Genomic DNA, 19,386 nt, shown 5'->3' on the forward strand with positions numbered 1-19,386 from the left:
ATATTTTCTGAAACAAATTTTAATAATTTTTGAGGATAATTTTCCTAAAGAATTTTTTTTCTTTATTGATTTTTAGAGAGGGGGGGAGAGAGAGAGAGAGAGAGAGAGAGAGAGAGAGAGAGAGAGAGAGAGAGAGAAACATCGATGAGAGAGAACATTGATTGGCCACCTCCTGCATGGCCCCCACTGGGGATTTGGCCCACAACCTGAGCATGTCACTGACCAGGAATCGAACCTCTTGGTGCATGGTTGATGCTCAACCACTGAGCCACACTGGCTGGGCCAATTTTAATAATTTAAAAAAATGTTTTCATTGATTTTTAAGAGAGAGAGGAAGGGAGAGAGATATTGAAACATCGATGTTAGAAAGATACATCCATCAGCTGCCTCCTGCATGACCCCTACTGGAGATTGAGCCTGCAACCCAGGCATGTGCCCTGACCAGGAATTGAACTGAGACCTCTTAGTCCATGGGATGATGATGCTCAATCTACTGAGCCACACCAGCAAGGCTGAAACAAATTTTAAATAGCAATTTGGTTTATATTGAAACATAGTTTAATATATAGTATACAATATATATTCTACACTAATCTCAATCATGTATTTCATTTTTTAAAAATAAAAATTTTTATATAATTTTAAATAGGTTTAATAATTATGTCCCTTCTAGAAAGTGCAGAATAATCATCTAAGTTGTTAAACACTGGTGTTAAGTAGTGATCAACTTTTAATTAGTTTTTTAAAAAGAGAAAAGAAAAAAATCAAGTTAACTCAGATTTGAATAAGACCAAACAGTTGTGGATTATAACAAGGCTGAATTGGACACTTCATTTGTGCAATATTTACTGAACATTTATGAGTGTTAGGCTCAGGGCTAGGATATACTATGATCAATAAGACACGCTCCCTGGAGTTCTCCTCCAGATAGGAAAAACCACCAGGTAAAAGAATAATTACAATGCAATGTGAGAAGGACTATCTAGAATGAAGGCTTGTACAAAGTACCGTTTGGCTTGCTTGTGATCTGGTCTTGTGAGATAAGATAAATATCAGTGTCTAAAACATGCCTCCAAAGCTGAATATACACTCACGAAACTGTATCACCTTTCAATACTGTGCCATGCCCAGGAGTCTGGTCTCTTCCTGATTTGCATATCCAGGTAAGATAGCCAAGGTCGATAGCACTACTGTCTCAAGTTAAGGCACAAACTCAGATCAAACACTACTCAAAGGAAACATATATCCCTAGTCAACACTTACAGCTACTGAAGTCTTTACGTTGTGAAGTGCCTTGGAATCTTTCTCTTCGGAATGCTAAGTTTAAAAGACCTGTTAGTCAGAACTATAATTTTGAACCTTTTATATACAAATTCTGGTGGAGAAAAGGTTAAATGAGGAAAAAAGGTGACAAATAATTTTTCTCCTGAAGAGTAAGCTACTTTGCACCTTTAAAAAGGTTCACCAACTGCATGCAGAATGTATCTCCTTTCTTCTGCTTGTAAAGGGATCATTAACAAAATTATTCTCTTTCTATATAATGCAACTTAACTGGGTTAAGGACAAAACAAAAGTTTTTAACTTTTTTTTTTATCCTCACCCAAGGACATTTTTGCATTCACCTTCAGATAACGCAGGAGGGAGAAAGGGAGGAGGAGAGAGAAAAACATCGATGTGAGAGAGAACCACGATCCCAACCGGGGCCAGGGACAAACTTCAACCAAGGTACGTGCCCTTAGTGGGAACTGAACCCAGGCCTCTCTGGTCCGTGGGCTGACGCTCTAACCACTGCGCAAAATGGGCCAGGGCAGACATTTTTTATTTTAAGTTATAGGACTGGTATTTATTCCCAAAGTTTGGGAAATAGGATGTACTTAATTTTCTTTGATTACAATGTAACTTGGTCAACTACACACCATTGGGGTTCTCTAAAGATTTTCCAGCTTTCCACATTATAATGTACATATTAATGCAGAGGATACAGTAAGAGATATTAGTTGTCTTGAAACACAATTCCAACTAAACCAAAAAGGATTTGAAGAGGAAGTTTAGAAATATAATTCCACCCAGCAGGACACATAGGTTGCAATTCAAACATCATTAGAAACTCTCCTGAGGCAGTATCTTCTGGGACAGTGAACTTCTATGTGTTAGGTTTAAGAGCTCAAACAAATGCTGGTACTCAATTGACAATAGTCGGAAAAACTCTGGGAAGATCTGATCTGACCTTGCTGCAGTTTTGACATCTCCCTCTGAACATCTCCCCTTCTGTGGACAAGAAAAGCTTCAAACACTAAAGGTTTCCAAGAGTTAATCAATCAGTCTCTCAAAGACCCCAGTCAGTATGTAAACATACTTTTTAAGGTAAAAATCCAATCCTCTTGAGCCAGGATTCACTTTAAGCAATATTAAAGCCTGTGTAAATGATGTTTAATAGCATGAGGAAATATTTGTAATATACTGATGTGTGAAAATAAAAAAAAAATTAAAAAGTAGTTCACAAAACACATAGAATCTGATCACATTTACTAAAAAGTATATATACACATATGAAGATTCTTAACCAAAAGAATTCATGGCTATTATAGAAAGTCTGGAAAATAGAGGACAAAAAACCCCAAACAGCTATAATTCTATAACCCAGAGATTACCATTTACTATTTTGGGATCTATATTTCCAATATTTTTCTATACATATATACATCCTCCCAATAAATGTAATTGCAAAAAAATACAGTTTCTTTTAGTCATTAGTCTTGCCTTGATTTATACATAATGATATCCTAAGAAATCAGGGAAAATTATAAATTCATGCACAAGAGTGGTTCTCAACCATGGCTGCATATTAGAATCACTTGGGGAACGTTGGAAACTCCCAATGCCTGGACCACCCCCCAGACCAATTAAATCAGAATCTCTGGAGATGGAACCCAGCATCTCTCTTTTTCAAAGTTCCCCAGGTGATTATGCTGAACAGCCAGGGTTGAGAACCACTACTTGATAGTCCCCCCCCCCGCTTTGATCCAAACAGGGTTTACAGCAGTACTTTCTTACACTTTCATGTGCATACAAATCACATTCGGATCTTGTAAAAATGTAGATTCCGGCTCAGTAGGTCTGGGGTAGGACCTGAGATTCTGCATTTCTAACTGGCTACTGGTCCAAGACCAGACTTTGAGTAGCTTTCAGGTTCTGGAAAGAAACCCTTTTATAGAACAGAAAAAAAAAAAATTCTAAACACTGAAGCCCATATTTTATACCACCAGACAGGGGGAGGGGTTTACAGTGGATAAACAAAGAATTGATACTGGGAGTTAAAAGATTTTTCTAGGAAATAAGTTCTTATAAAACTAAAAGTTTGAAATAACACATTTTTAAGGGAAAACAGTCATTGAAGCTTAAATATTTTGTGTTCATAAAGGAGAGAAGGCGAGCATGGGGGAGAAGAGAGGTGGGCAGTGAGGGAAAAAGATCAAATGTTTAAAAAACTGTTGTGGAAAACAAAATAACCCTTGGCTACAGTGCTGGAAAGGGTTAGATAAAACACTATAAGGGGACTTGCAGAATTTATTTCTCTGCCAAAAACATGTTTGGGAACCAGTACAGCTAATAAACTGAAGTTGGTGCACAGTAATAACCACCTTCCATCAACTCCCTCCTGGGGACATAAGAGACCTCAGGAGTATAAGTCTCCCCTGGCAGTGCTTTAGGAACCAACAACAAACAGTGGACTATTTGCCCAAATGTGACTTTTTGTGTGCAGAGAGAACAACAAGAAGCTCAAAGATGGGGTCTCTTTGTAGCTTTTTGGCAATACCCTTCTTCAAATTTCTAAACATCATAACAAAGTAAAAAAGGAAAAGATGTTTTTTCCTTGAGGGTTTTCCCATAGAAATTGAAATGGTTTAGCTTATTTTTAGACTGACAAAGTAAATATTTTAAAATACTCATCAATTCCCACCAAGTCATTATTCCTCCAAAATAATTTCTCAAAACAATAAAATAGGAAAACTTTCATAATAAAATTATCTGGAGTAATTATATGAATCAGCTTGTACACTTTATCAGACAAAGTGAATTTCTATTTAAATGAACAGAAGAAACTAAAGGGGAAGATTTTACCATGAAATGGAAATAATTCTGTTGTTAGATGATTCATGTTACATATCTCTTGGGTATAAGAAATCTTTGGCAGTAATATATACAATAGTAACTGTATCACTGATCTTTATATTCAGGGCTTATTTACTGTAAAATGATGATGGCTAACATGTACTGAGTGCCAGATACTGGCTAAATGCTTTATCCAGCTCTAAATTAATCCTTACAAACCTATGAAATAGGCAGTATTATTAAAGCCCTTATAAGTATGAGGAATCTGCAGTTTGGGAATGACAAGTAACTTGCTCAAAGGTCACAAAGCCAATAAATCATATAGTTGGTTTTCAACTGCCTAATTTCAACATCCATTCTCTTGACATTCATATGACATGAAACAGCTATCCTATATACCCAGTCTATACCAAGCAGAGACTATACTCAAGACCCGGGGATAGAAGATGAGTAAGTCATGATCCCTAAGCTCATGGTAGAGGCCAAGCAGTCCCTCCAGGACTTGAGGCTAGAAAGGCACTTCCAAATACTGTAGAACACAGGATGCCTTTTGGTGTTGTGGAATGCCAGCTCAGATTATGCTGTTAGTGTATTCCACAGGTCAGAACTCATTCACTTTTGGGGTCCTTGATTCTTGGTCTTTTATTATATATCCTTGATTGGTAAAAGACACATTTACAGCCCGGCCAGTGTGGCTCAGTGGACTGAGTGTTGTCCCATGGACTGAAAAGTCCCAGTTTGATTCCCAGTCAGGGCACATGCCCAGGTTGCGGGCTTGATCCCCAGTGAGGGGTGTGCAGGAGGCAGCCGATAGATGTTTATCTCTCAACATCGATGTTTCTATCTCTTTCTCCCTTCTTCTCTTTCTCAAAAATCAATAAAAACATATTTAAAAAAAAACATTTACAAAGAGGACATGTTGCATGACTAGCGACACTATTTTCTTTAAAAAAATTTTTTTTTTCCTTTTTTGATTTTAGAAAGAGAGGGAGAGAAAGATAGAAACATCAATGAGAGAGAACATCAAATGGCCGCTTCCTGCATGCCACCTCACTAGGGATCGGGCACACAAGCTGGGCATGTGTCCTGACCAGGAATTGAACCGGCAACCTCTTGGTGCATGGGTCGACGCTCAACCACTGAGCCATACCGGCCGGACCAGAGACACTATTTTCTAGCTTAGGCAAGCTGTCCAGAAATTATGGAACCACATCAAATTGTGTAAGATCAATAGCCACAACAATGTTCAGGTAACGGATCTAATACCAGTTGGGGAGTTGGTCTCTTCCACATTCAGATGGCAAGGGATACTGACAGATAATCCGTCCAGTCAGGATTAGGAGAACAAGTATTAGCCCAAGACTGAGGTTCTGATCTCTCTTCTGAGTTTCTATAAAAATCTCCAAAGGCTAAGGGAAATCCCACTGATTGCTTTAGCCTAACAATGGCTATAAAGTTCAATAATTCTTAACCTATGCTTCATTACCAATGTAGACAGATAAAGTCCTAATTCTTGCATTTCTCAGAGTTGGCTTCCTAACAGTCTTTTTGAACTTGACCATTGTAGACAATATAAGGCCAGGGAAAAGGTGAATGTATTTCCAGCCTTATCTGGCACCTGGCTAATTAATTGCTTAAAGTTAGTCCTCAAAGGAAGAGAAGGCAATGTAAAAAAACCCTGAATATTTCAGTACCTAAATTCAAGACATATGCCAAGTGCTATACTAAGAGTCCCTCTTTTCTATTTTTCTTCTTTTTTTTTTTTCATCCTCACCTGAGGACATTTTTGCATTTATCTTTAGATAGAGCAGGAGGGAGGGAGGAAGAGACAGAGAGAAACATCGATGTGAGAGAGATGCATAGACTGGTTGCCACGCACACAACCCCAACTGGGCTGGGGACAAACTGCAACCGAGGTATGTGCCCTTAGCAGGAACCAAACCCAGGTCTCTCTGGTCCATGGGTCGACGCTCTAACCGCTGAGCAAAACTAGCCAGGGTCTTCTTTTCTATTTTTCAATCTTGTCATTTAATACTGACACACACATGAAACAGTGGTGCTCTCAGAAGTTGAATACCTTTCTCAGGAACTCACAGCTAGTAAATAACATAGCTAGCATTCAAAGGTCTGAGAAATATATAAAGTTTAGGCTTTGTAAATAGGTTTGTGAAATGTTGATTTTTTTAAAAAAGGGTTATAAGTTAATAGAGATGGGTGAGATAGGAAGACAGTGTCAAGTAGAAAGAGCAATTTGATACAGAACAGGAAATCAACAGGCTACTGGGAGGGCAGCAGGTATAATAAATTACTGTAAGCCTGGGGTAAAGAAGTCAAGAGGGTAAATAAAAGTTTATTGGAGGGAGAAAAACAGTCTGGTCTCTGCTATTCGGTTCATTCTTCAGAGTTACCTCTTATGTCAGCCCCTAGATGCACCTTATCCTTCAGTCATGCCTAACTGCTGTACTTCCTAAAGACATTATATTCTTGTGCTTCAGCGCTTAGCATACACTGCTCCACTCTGCTTAGAACAAGCATCCATCCCTCCAGTATGCACCTTAATGACCCAGTGCTATGTCAACCTCCTCTCTGATTATGGTGCCTGATACACTCTGAGGCAAAGCTATTTGATCCTTCCTCTGTGCACCTGCACACTTGTTTACACCTGCATCATGGTACTTATCAGAATGCACTGCACATATAAGTTTGCAAGTCAAATTCCATTGGCACTGTATTATTTATCCTTCCTTCTTAGTGCTCAGCACACAATCGGCACTCGAATATGTGTTGAACCACACTGAGTATCAGAGGGCAAGTCAGAGGGGTTGATTAGAATTCTCTTTCTGGCTGAGCAACCAGAAAGCAAGGCTCACTAAAGAGTGTTTAGAAGCTAAACCAGGAGAGCTACTCATTCAGGGCTCTGCCGACTGTAGAAAGGGCAACTTAGAAATGGAGCTCAGCAAAACACAAAACCAAAACAACCAACGAACTGAAAAACAAACAAATAAACCATTCTCCCTAAGAACAGCGTAGTCAGTCAATGGAATTGCAGGCTAAAACCACAGAATTTAAAAGCTCATTCTACATTAAGTTGAATTCATGACTTGGCAGAGTACCTGTAACTTATATATGGGCATGTGGTTCATTACCTATTGTCTGAGGAACTTCAAGGTAAGTAGAATTTTCAGGAAAAGTGGCTGACTAAGCATATAATGGTGTATGCTAATGTCTACTATAGCAGGCTAGAGCAATATGAGGCAAAGCTTTAATCTAAGGTCACAGGCTTAAAGAAAAACCTCTCCTTTCTCATTCCCCTGGGGTGGAAGCAGCTATGACTAGCAGGAAAACAAAGGGAGTTTCTATTTAGAGGTATCCTGAGCATTTTCATCATAGGAATGCCTTTTTTTCTTTGCTTTCCTATTTTTTGTTGTGGCTTTTTTCTTCTTGTTCTTTTAACACACTGCCTTTATGATCTCTCCCCTCTGAAACCCTCTCCTTCTTGCTCACTTTCTGAACTCATTTCCTTTTCTTACCCTTACCTTCATGAATTTTTAAATATCACTTCTGTCAAAGCCCTTCTTCTAGGCTTCTTCTGCACAAGCATTGGTTATACAGAGCATCCTGTCTTTTAGTACATTCTTAAGCACCAATTCTAATTCATGGACATTTAAACATCTGTCTCCAACAAAAATTTCCATGATTTTCCTTGTGGTGTTTTACTTATTTATGGGGGACAAGGTGAGAAAATATAAATGGTTTCTCTGAGAAACCAGGTTTCAGTATCCTTGAAACATTATATGCAGCACAGTAATCAGTGGTGAGATCCCTGTGAAATAATACTGTGGTCCTGGCAAAGGTACTATGCTTGGAAAGCATACAATCAAAATTCAAACTGGCCTGGGAAACAGTGGAGGTAAGTAGTGAGAAAAAGATCACTATTTGAAACATAACACAGTCTTTTCACTAACAAAGTCAAACAATGAAACAAACCTTTCTTTCTCTAGTAGGTTTATTATTCTACTGATATGTGCTGTTATGTACCTGAAACTGGTCAGAAACAAGCTAGAGTGGATATATCCAAAGAGATTCTTAGAGACTCCCTTTGCATTTGTATTTGCTTCCCAGAATCTCCTGATTGAAGAAGAGATAATACAAGGGCAAATTCCCAAAAGGATCAGCCATTGTTTCCTTTTTTTTGATCAGTGACTTTGTTTTTAATTATCTTAAGCCTTATGATCACACAATCTACAATTTTATTTTTTAAATAGGGTTTTATTGATTTTTTTTTTAGAGAGGAAGGGAGGGAGATCGAAACATCGATGTGAGAAACATCAATTGGCTGCTTCCTGCACGCCCCCTGCTGCTTTCTGCAGTCCCCTACTGGGGATCCAGCCCAAAATCCAGGCATGTGCCTTGACCAGGACCTCTCAGTCCATGGGCCGATGCTCATGCCACTGAACCACACCAGCCAGGGATAATTTATAATTTTATGTTGATGGTCTGTTCTCCTCTACCTGAATCCTTCTCGAGAGCTGGCAAAAGCACCATTACCAATAATACACATATACAGTAATTCTACAGTTATTTTTGAATAGCTGTTCAAGACAATCCTAAATTATAATTTGTCTGACTTAAAGAATTCACAAAGCCCTGGCCGGTTTGGCTCAGTGGTTAGAGTGTCAGCCTGCAGACCAATGAGTCGTGGGTTTGATTCCCATCAAGGGAACATATTTCCGTTGCGGTTCATCCCCGGCCCTGGTTGGGTCGTTTGGGAGGCAACCAGTCGATGTGGCTCTATCACATCAGTGTTTCTCTCTGTCTCTCTCTCTCCCTCCCACTCTATCTGATGATAAATGGAACAATGTCCTTGGGTGAGAAAAAAAGAATTCACAAAGTTTCCTACTGTACCTAGTCATGCTAAAGTTTTTTTTTTATCCTTACCCGAGGACATTTTTCCATTTCTTGTTCAGATAGAGGGGGGGGGGGGGGAGAAGCATCGACGTGAAAGGGACACATTGAGTGGCTGCCACCCGCACGACCAACCAGGGCTGGGGACAAACTGCAACCGAGGTAAGCGCCCTTAGTGGGAACTGAACCTGGGTCTCTCTGGACCGCAGGCCAATGCTCTAACTGCTGAGCCAAACTGGCCAGGGCTAGTCATGCTAAATTTTAAAAGCATTTGACCTTATAGATCATCTATAAAATGTGAGAAGTATTAAATGTTCTTTATTTGGTATTATACACACACCACACTAAAACACATTTCATTTAGTAAAAAATAACAGTTTAGATACAGGGACTTTTAATTAAATTGGCACAGTTAGAACAAAAAGATAAAATGGGCACTGCCAGTTCATCTCCAGCCCTTGCCTTTTTTTTTTTTTATCTTCACCCGAGGACATCTTTTCATTTTTTGTTCAGATAGAGTGGGAGGGAGAGAGAGGGAAAGAGAGAGGGAGAGAGAGAGAGAGAGAGAGAAACATCAATGTGAGAGAGACACATCGAGTGGCTGCCACCCACACAACCCAACCAGGACCGGGGACAAACTGCAACTGAGGTACGTGCCCTTAGTGGGAACTGAACCCAGGTCTCTCTGGACCGCAGGCCGACGCTCTAACCACTGAGCAAAACCGGCCAGGGCCAGCCCTTGCCTTTTAACATGCTAATGAACACAATTTGAAACAGAAGTGAGTCTTGCTGGTCTAAGATACAGTAAAGGAATGCCCTCAATATTTAAATTAATACAACCAGTTATATAAATCTAAATATAAAACCAATCTCCTAACAGGTTTTGAGATGGTACTCACCATCTCTGTGAAAAGCTGAACATTATGAATCAAGTCCAAGCATATTTTTAGAAAGGAAAAAGAGTGACAGCACTTGCTGAACCAAAATTACCATCAAAGTAAAAAAGGTGACCATATTCATTTAACCACAAGCCAATCTTATTTAAATCAGGGTAGCCCCCAAAAGAAATATTCTGTCAGCCATTCATGATCTGAATTCTGGTGTATGAGATCAATTTAAATATGGTACACATAAAAAAAGCCATGAGACATTTTTAATAAATAAGGCAGTGGCCAACTATTACTCATTAGTAGCTTTTTTGAGATAAGCTATCAAGCCTGCCCTTTCCGCTCTCTTCTTAATGTCAGTGAAGATCATTTTTTGTTCCAGGGGTGTACCTCTTGGGATTCTCCAAATACTCCATCAGTGTAGCCTCTCCCCAGGTTATGCCTTTTGTTCTTGTTGGCATCTGTTTAAGAAAATCCAGGGGCCTGACCTGTCTTTCACCCAGACCATGGAAATTTGGCCGTATTGTGCTTGCCTCCCTTTTCCACAGTATGGCACATTTTTAACAAAAATCTTCTTGCCTTTCTCAACATTACCCATTTCTAAACTGCTCTTTTATCTCACGCAACACTGAGACTCCCACACACAAGCTGGATGTCCCGCTCTCCCAGCCATTGTTTCTTATATGTTATTTGGAGGCACAGGAATATTCCCTTGAATTCTATCAAAATTCAGTAAGAGATCCTTCAATTTTACCTAGTTTTAGTTATCATTATTATTATTATTATTATGTAAATCCTCACCTGAGGACATGCTTAAGGAGAAAGGAGAGAGAAAAACATTGATGTGAGAGGGAAACATCAATTGATTGCCTTATATATGTGCCCCAACCAGGGATTGAACCCGCAAACCAGGTATGTGCTCTGACAGGTAATCGAAACGGCAACCCTTTGGTGCACAGGATGACGTTCAACCAACTGAGCCACTCCGGCCCAGCAGAATTTTACTTACTTTAAAAAAAATGCTACACTATTGAGAGGGAAATCAACTTCCTCAAGTTATAACGCTCCTAATAAAAGCAAAGCCAAAGATGATTTTTGGCTTTCAAATGGGACATATGTGTCATGTAGGGGGCTTCGTTTGCTATCACTCCAACAGCCATAGTTACTTCCCAGACTGGTGAAAAAAGGCTTCAGATGTTTAAGCTGGAATAAAAAAACAATCACTAAGATTCTGGCTTTATCAACATCCTGAAACATGTCACCTACAGATTTGCAAAATAGAAAGCAACACTGAACTTAAAGCAAAGAGAAATAAAAGTTAACAATGTAATAATAAGCATAATACATTTGTAGAGCTATGGTTTTTAAAGTGAGTTGGCATAGCCCTGGCCGTTGAAACGTCCAGGCTCAGCGGTTGGAATGTCAGCCTGAAGACTGAAGGGTCTTGGATTCAATTCTGTTCAAGGATGCATACCTGGGTTGCAGGTTCGATCCCTAGCCCCTGTTGGGGTCGTGTAGGAGGCAACCAATTGATGTGTCTCTCTCATATTGATGTTTCTCTCTATATATATCTCTCCCCATTCCCTTCCACTCTATCTAAAAATCAGTGGAGCCTGGCTGGTGTAGCTCAGTGGTTGAGCGTCAAACCATGCACTAAGAGGTCACCGGTTCAATTCCCAGTCAGGGCACATGCCCAGGTTGTGGGGGCCATGCAGAAGGTGGCCAATCGATGTTTTCCCTTATCGATGTTTCTAGCTCTCCCTCTCCCTTCTTTTTCTCTAAAACCAATAAAGAAAAAATAAAAATCAATGGAAAAATATCCTCAGATGAGGATTAACAAAAAAAAAAAAAAAAAAAAGTGAGCCCTGGCCGGTTTGGCTCAGCAGTTGGAGCGTCGGCCTGCTAACCAGAGAGTCCTAGGTTAGGTTCCCGCTAGGGGCACGTACCAAAAAAAAAAATAAATAAAAATAAAGTGAGTTGGCATATATTATTTCACAACATCTCTGTAAGGCCTATGGAGCAAGCATTGTCCCTCTTTAATAGATGTTAAGCATCTTGCACAAAGTCAGATAGTTTAAATAAGTGATTTCCATTCTTAATGTTTTTTTTTTTTTTAATCCTCACCCGAGGACATTTTTCCATTTCTTTGCACAGATAGAGTGGGAGGGAGAGAGAGGAAGAGAGAGAGAGAGAAACATTGACGTGAAAGAGACACATCGAGTGGCCGCCATCCGCACGACCAACCAGGGCCGGGGACAAACTGCAACCAAGGTACATGCCCTTAGCGGGAACCGAACCCGGGTCTCTCCGGACCGCAGGCCGACACTCCAACCGCTGAGCCAAACCGGCCAGGGCCTTAATGTTTTTTTCATTGAGTTTTTAGAGAGAGAGGAAGGGAGAGGGAGAGACAGAAACATCAGTGAGAGAGAGAAGCATCAACATCAATCTGCTGCCTCCTTCATGGTCCCTACCGGAAATCGAGCCTCCAACCCAGGCATGTGCCCTGACTGAGAATCAAACCAGCAACCTTTTGGTACATAGGCCGATGCTCAACCACAGAGCCACACCAGCCGGGCATGATTTCTATTCTTTTTTTTTTTTTTATCCTCACCCGAGGACATTTTTCCATTTTTTGTACAGATAGAGTGGGAGGGAGAGAGAGGAAGGGAGAGAGAGAGAGAAACATCGATGTGAAGGGACACATCGAGTGGCTGCCACCCGCACGACCAACCAGGGCCGGGGACAAACTGCAACCAAAGTACATGCCCTTAGCGGGAACCGAACCCGGGTCTCTGCGGACCGCAGGCCGACGCTCTAACCGCTGAGCCAAACTGGCCAGGGCATGATTTCTATTCTTTAATAAAATCTTTCCACCTACTCAAGCTACTTCCTTAATCTCTGCTTTCCTAAATCACCCGATTTCTTGAAAAGAATAATTTATTCTTGGTTACTTTATTTCTTATCCATTTTCTAATTTTGGCAGATTATAGTTTGTTTCCTCAAATATCTACTATTCTTAAAAAGACCACCAATGACCTATAAGGTATCATGGGACTCTCAGTAAAATTTCAAATATTCTTTGAATGAATAAAATTTCCAGTAATTCCAATAACCCTTTTTTCAATTTTCATTTTTTTCCATCACCTTTTATCCTCTCTATGCTCTCTACCACCTCCACCCACCACCCTCCACTCCCACAACCATACTATTGTCCATGTCCATGAGTTCTCTTTCTTTTTTGCTCCATCTCCCACCCACCCACCCACACACCAAGGACTTGTTTTTGATTCTCATTCTTGATCTCATCTCCCTTCTAAAACCTTCTTTCCTCATTTTTCATGCCTTCACTTTCCTTTGTCTGCTACTCTCCAGTATCTGAAAAATTAAACTGTTCAACACTTACTCATCTTTCAAGATCCCAAATGCCAATTCTGAAGTCTTCCACAATGCCTCCAGCAGGAGTCATTCTTTCCCTGAGGTTCAACAGTACTTTATACTACTAGGCACTTATCACATTGTATTCTGATCATTAATTTCTCTTTTTCTTTCCCTTATACAAGTTCTTTGAATAGGAAAACTGGTTTATCATTCTGTATCTCTTGTGTTCAGCAGATTACCTGGCACTTAAAGACCCTGCTAACAAATGTGTGAATGAACCGCCAGTAAGTGGTAGCACCACAGCCAGAGCTCTCTGACTTCGCTCTTCCCGCAGAAGATGGATCAAAAGCAAAGGCTTACAGTTCAATTTCTCACCTCTTATTCCACGAAAGTTATCAGGCTAGAGTCCCAAATTAGGCCTTTTAAAAAAATCTTCCATTTAGCTGCAATCTGTTCATGAACCATCATTTCCAAATAGAGCTGTCACCCAAATAGTGGTGCCACACATGGTAATAGTCTGAGTTTCCTGTGATTTGCCTGTCCACTTCTTCTCCACCATGTGAGAGGTGGAGAAAGTGGCCATCTGCAAGCCAGGAAGTGAGCCCCTACCAGGAACCAAATCAGCTAGCACCTTGATCTTGGACCTTCCAGCTTCCAGACCTGTTGAGAAATCCATGTCTGTTGTTTAAGGCACACAGTGTATGGTATTTTATTTTAGCAGCTCTAGCTGACTAATATATGTTGTTTAAATACTTTCTGGAAAATGTCTTTTTTTTCCAGGTAACTCTAATAGTTAGAAAATTCTTCCTTTTCCCAGGCTAAATCTTGCCCTTTGTATCTGAGAGTTGAGGGAAAACAAAGAAAATAGGGAATATGACAATGGAAGAGAATAATTTTCAAGTGAAAAATAAACCTGTGACTTAAACACTGAGGAAAAATTTTAAACTCGAAATCAGTAATACAGCAAAAAAAATTATTTCTCTTGAGAAGCATTATGGTATATCATAGAAAACAGCAGTTTCTAGAAAGACAAACCAAGGTTTCAATTAAGGTTCTGCCGTCATCTGGTTATCCTCATCAATCCTTAATTTTCTATTTATGAAGTAAGAATAATAAGGTATAGAGTTGTTGTGATAATGTATCAAAGTGCTCTGAAAAACTGAAAAAGACTATAGGAATGTAAGATATTGTTAGGTTATCCCCTTTCTTCTTGTGGCTATATTTATAGTATTATTTATATTAGAGCAATTTATATTTAGTTCTGTACACTTTATCTAAATTCAGAGGCAATGATTGCTCTCTGTGACTGAATCAGTGGATCTATAATGCATTAAATAAAATACTTCATCAATAGTATCTTAGAGTAGTCTGAAAAACAAAAAGGAAATAGCTTGCCTTAATAAATTCAAATCACAAAAATGTTTTGCCTATTTTAAGTGTAGTACATATCTTAATAGAAATACTTGAAGAAAAGAGTTCTTGTTAACCAAGAAACATTGTCACCAAATCAAAGAATTGCAGTGTTGGAAATGATTTGAATCCTCTGAAGATCATCCGCTCTAATACCTTATTTGATACACTCATAATTTCCCTCTGCAATACTCTTGATGGACAGGCATCCATCTACTGCTTAAAATACTTTCTAAAAAATGTAGGGTTTTTGCAGGTAACTTTAATTGTTAGAAAGTGGACTAAATACACTCTGTCCCCTGTAACTGCTATCCTTGAGTCTTGTTTTTCTGAGAGCCACCCAGAACACATTTAATTATTTTTCTTTAGAATCGTTTTTTAAACTTTAAAGGATTTAAAAAAATTGATTTTAGAGAGAGGAAGGGGGAGGCCCTGGCCAGTTTGGCTCAGTAGTTGAGTGTCGGCCTGCGGACCAGAGAGTCCCGGGTTCGATTCCCACTAGGGGCATGTACCACCAAAAAAAAAGATAGAGAGAGGAAGGGGGAGAGAGGGAGAGAGAGAGAAACATCAATGTGAGAAACATGGATTGGTTGCCTCCTCCATGCACCCTGACTAGGGGTCGAACCACAAGCTGGGTATGTGCCCTGACCAGAAATCGAACCTGCCACCTTTTGTTGTACAGGACAACGCTCCAAACAACTGAGCCACAATGGCCAGGGCTAGTTTTTTAAACTTTAGAAGAGAGCCCTGGCTGGTTTGGCTTAGAGGTTAGAGTGTTGGCCTGCGGACCAAAGAGTTGCGGGTTCAATTCCGGCCAATAGCATGTACCTCGGTTTCGGTTTGTCCCCGGTCCTGGATGGGGTAGTGCAGGAGGCAGCCAATTAATGTGTCTCTCTCGCATCGATGTTTTTCTCTGTCTCTCTCCCCTTCCTGCTCTATCTGAAGATATTTGAAAAAATATCCTCAGGTGAGGATCAAAAAAAAGATAAAAACACTTTAGAAGAGAATACTCATGGCCCAACTCTTCATCTTCAGGTTAAAACTTCTCAGTTCTCCAATTACTGAACATATGGCACACTTCAAGTCACTCTCCTCTGGAGCAGGTCCACTTAGCTGTGTGACCCCTCACTGTACACTAAACAAATTCCTCATATGTGCCCTGGACAGTGGTTAGAGCTTTGGCCTGTGGACTGAAGAGTTACAGGTTCGATTCCTGGTTAAGGGCATGTACTTTGGTTGTGGGTTTGATCCCTGGCCCTGGTCAGGGTCATGTGGGAGGCAACCAGATGATGTGTTTGTTTCTCTCTCTCTCCCTCCTTTCCTTCCTCCCACTCTATCTAAAAAAAAAAAATCAATGGAAAAATATCCTCGGGTGAGGATTAAAAAAAAATCCTCATGTGTGTTCTTACAGTGAGACTATCACCTTCTTTGTCATAAACAGTGTGCTTCTTGAGTCTAATCCACTGAGATCTTTATGGAGACTGGACTGTGTGTAGAAAAAATATATATGCTTTTCCTCTCAACTCCAAAATTACCAGCAGGTCAAAAGCAAAAAAAGAATACTGTTTTTAAAATCTTGACACTTTGGAATTTTAAGCATTCAAGCAATGGTTGGAACAGTCATATTACTAGATAAGATGGCCGTTAAAATACCTTCCAATGATGCTAAAGCTCAGGAATAAGGACAGATCTATACATTCCGAAGTCAGGTCCTTCTTTATCATGGGGATTTGTTGATGTAGAGTGCTGGCAAAGGAGGCCTGTGAGGCGAAAGTGAGGTTAAACCTAATAAGGACATAGAGCTGTCAAACCTCAGCTAGCACTTTATCAAATACAGTGATGATATAACCAGAATTTTCCATGAGAGTCTTACCATGTTCTAGTCTATTTCTTCAGTAGTTACTATAATGTTTTACTGTAAAACATGCACAATCCTGGAAAGAAATTAAGAAGGTCTGAAGAAGACTGTAAATATCTAATTATACTTCAAGTTCCTCCCCAAAAATGTGAAAGCAGGAATGCCTGTTTAAAAAATTCTAAATAAGCCCTGGCCAGTTTTGCTCAGTGGTTACAGCGTTGGCCCACAGATCAAAGAGTTCTGGGTTCGATCCCAGCCAAGGGCACGTAGCTTGGTTGTGGTTATCCCCAGCCCCAGTTGGGGTTATGCAGGAAGCAACCAAATGATGTGTCTCTCACATCGATGTTTATCTCTCTCTCCCCCTCCCACAGTCTGAAAATAAATGAAAAAATATCCTCGAGTGAGGATTAAAAAAATAAAAATTCTAAATAACATGATCAATAATAGGACATTATATTCACTAATCCATTCAGGGTAACAGTAACAACTTCTCAGAGTCCATTCATGAGTGTGCTGGAAAACAAACTACCAATCACAATCTACATTAAGTCCATGACTAGACAATCCATGATCAACAGTGCTTACTGACTGTATGGGTAGTATGTTTTGGTTGCTTTCCCAGAACTTGGGCTGAGGGACAAAAACTATATTTTAGGAAATCATAAGTCTTAAACTCATTTTTAACACTTGGCCAAGGCACCTATTAGGCAATACCGACATTCAAGAAAAGTTTGACAGTCCACTATTCTTAATAAGGAAATCTAAGTGAAAAGAAGACATAAAACCAACTATTTTGATTGGAAGTAAAGTCAAAGATCAAATGACAAAGAAGATATGGGGGATCCAGTACCAAACTATAGAAAAGAAATGCAAGAACACAAGTGAAAGGTACTTTTAGAAACCTTCTGAGCCAAACTAGTTCTTTTTTGGCCATAAGTTGGAATGTGATTAATTCCTAGAAAACAAGATAAACACTAGGTATACATCAATGCATATTAATTGAACCACTTCTTTAAAGAGGCAAAACAGAAATATAGTTTTTCTCAGTAAGAAAAGAGAATAGCATGAAGACATTGGTTATATCTCAGAAAAGTAAGTGGCTTTACAGTAATTTTATCTCTCATTATTAATAATAATTAATAAAACAAGTAATAACAGCAGTTAACATTTATTACTTACTTACTATGTACCAGACACTGTACTAAGCATTTTATATACAGTCTCATTTAATCCTCATAACAACCCTCTGAGGAAACGATATGAATACTGTGAGTTTCATAGTTTGAGTGCTCTTCGTAGGGTCACAACAACCCTATGAGATAGGTACCATTTTTATCCCCATTTACAGATGAGGAAGTTGAGGTAGCAGTTAAAGTTGCTCAGGGACACAAAACCAGGAGTCTAGGGCTGGGATTCCAATGCAGGCAGCGTAGCTCTATAGTCCAGCATAGCTCTTAACCACTAGGCTATATTTATTACCTCTCCAGGGATCTAGGGATTGAGGGAAATACAAACTAAAACAAGATATCATTTGTTGTCCAAACTGGCCAAAATTAAAAAAACCAACATAGTCAATGTGAGAAATGAGTACTGTCAACACTGTTGGTAGGAGAATATAATGGCAATTTTTTTTGGTAGTAAAAACTCTTACAGAAACAGACACTCTAAAATAAAATTCAGAAAACAATTTGCCCAATACAAGGTGGACAATAGTCGGGTAGTTGTTTTTTTTTTTTTTTTTAGAGAGAGAGGAAGGGAGAGGGATCGCCTGCAACCTGGGCATGTGCCCTGACTGGGAATCACTGTCAACCTTTCAGTGCACAAGATAACGCTCAACCAACTGAGTTACACAGGCCAGGGCTCAGGTAGTTTCTTAAAGAAACAATTTTATTTTTCTTGAAGGTAGTATCAAATCCTAGAACTCCTTCCCTCTTTTTTTTTTTAATTCTCACCCGAAGATATTTTTTTTCCATTGATTTTTAAAGAAAGTGGAAGGGAGGGAGGGAGAAGGAGAGAGACAGAGAGAAACATCAGTGTGAGAGAGACACATCAATGCCTGACTGGGGCCCTGAAACAAACCTGCAACTCATGCCCTGGCTGGTTTGGCTCATTTGTAGAGTATCGGCCTGAAGACCTCTAGGACTCCAAAGGGTTTGATTCCTGGCCCTGGTCAGGGTCATGCAGGAGGCAACCAAATGATGTGTCTTTCTCACATCAATGTTTCTCTCTCCCCCCTCCCTCCCTCTCACTCTATCTAAAAATTAATGGAAAAATATCCTTGGGTGAGGATTATAATAACAAACCTGCAACCCAGGTATAGTGACTTTGACCAGCATGTGTGGGCAGACACTCTAACCACTGAGCAACACCAGCCAGGGCTCCTCTTCTTTCTTAATTCTCAGATGCCAATAAAAGTTACCGGAGGATGAGCATTCCACTGCTCCCATGCTAACTTTTAAAATATGGCTGGCCCCCTTGTGATATAATCATCCCAGATCAAACTTTCCCTGAAAGTCTGTTTCTTGACTCATTAAAGCCATCACTGACTTGGTTAATTCACCTTCCCTTCTAGTGGGCCAACACAGGTTTTTCTTTCTTTTTTTTTAATCCTCACCTGAGGATACTTTTCCATTGTTTTTTAGAGAGGGAGGCGGGGAGAGAGAGAGAGAGAGAGAGAGAAAAACTTTGATGTGAGAGAGACACATCGATTGGTTGCCTCCTGAACAACCCTGACTGGGGCTAGGGATCGAACCTGCAACTGAGGCATGTGACTTTGGGAATAGAAACCAAGACTCTTTGGTCCGTGGGCTGACACTCTAACCGCTAAGCCAAACC

General features: G+C 39.8%; 1 protein-coding gene and 1 pseudogene across 3 annotated transcripts in view; both read right to left on the reverse strand.

Moving 5' to 3' along the window:
* The window catches only part of PDE6D (phosphodiesterase 6D), a 49,244-nt gene that overhangs the window by 27,944 nt on the left and 1,914 nt on the right, over window positions 1-19,386 (reverse strand). The window contains exons 1-3 of one of the 3 annotated variants that reach the window (XM_036254852.1): window positions 16,567-16,630; window positions 16,347-16,453; window positions 13,659-13,943 (exon numbers count right to left, since the gene is read on the reverse strand). The exons of the other annotated variants lie outside the window; for them this stretch is intronic. The gene's annotated coding sequence lies outside the window, so the exon portion shown is untranslated. Of the gene's footprint in view, window positions 1-13,658; window positions 13,944-16,346; window positions 16,454-16,566; window positions 16,631-19,386 lie in introns of those variants that run through there. 3 annotated transcript variants of the gene reach the window in all.
* LOC118625734 lies at window positions 10,101-10,591 on the reverse strand (annotated as a pseudogene).

The sequence above is a fragment of the Molossus molossus genome, unplaced genomic scaffold, assembly GCF_014108415.1.
Source record: "Molossus molossus isolate mMolMol1 unplaced genomic scaffold, mMolMol1.p scaffold_m16_p_11, whole genome shotgun sequence".
NCBI lineage: Eukaryota > Metazoa > Chordata > Mammalia > Chiroptera > Molossidae > Molossus > Molossus molossus.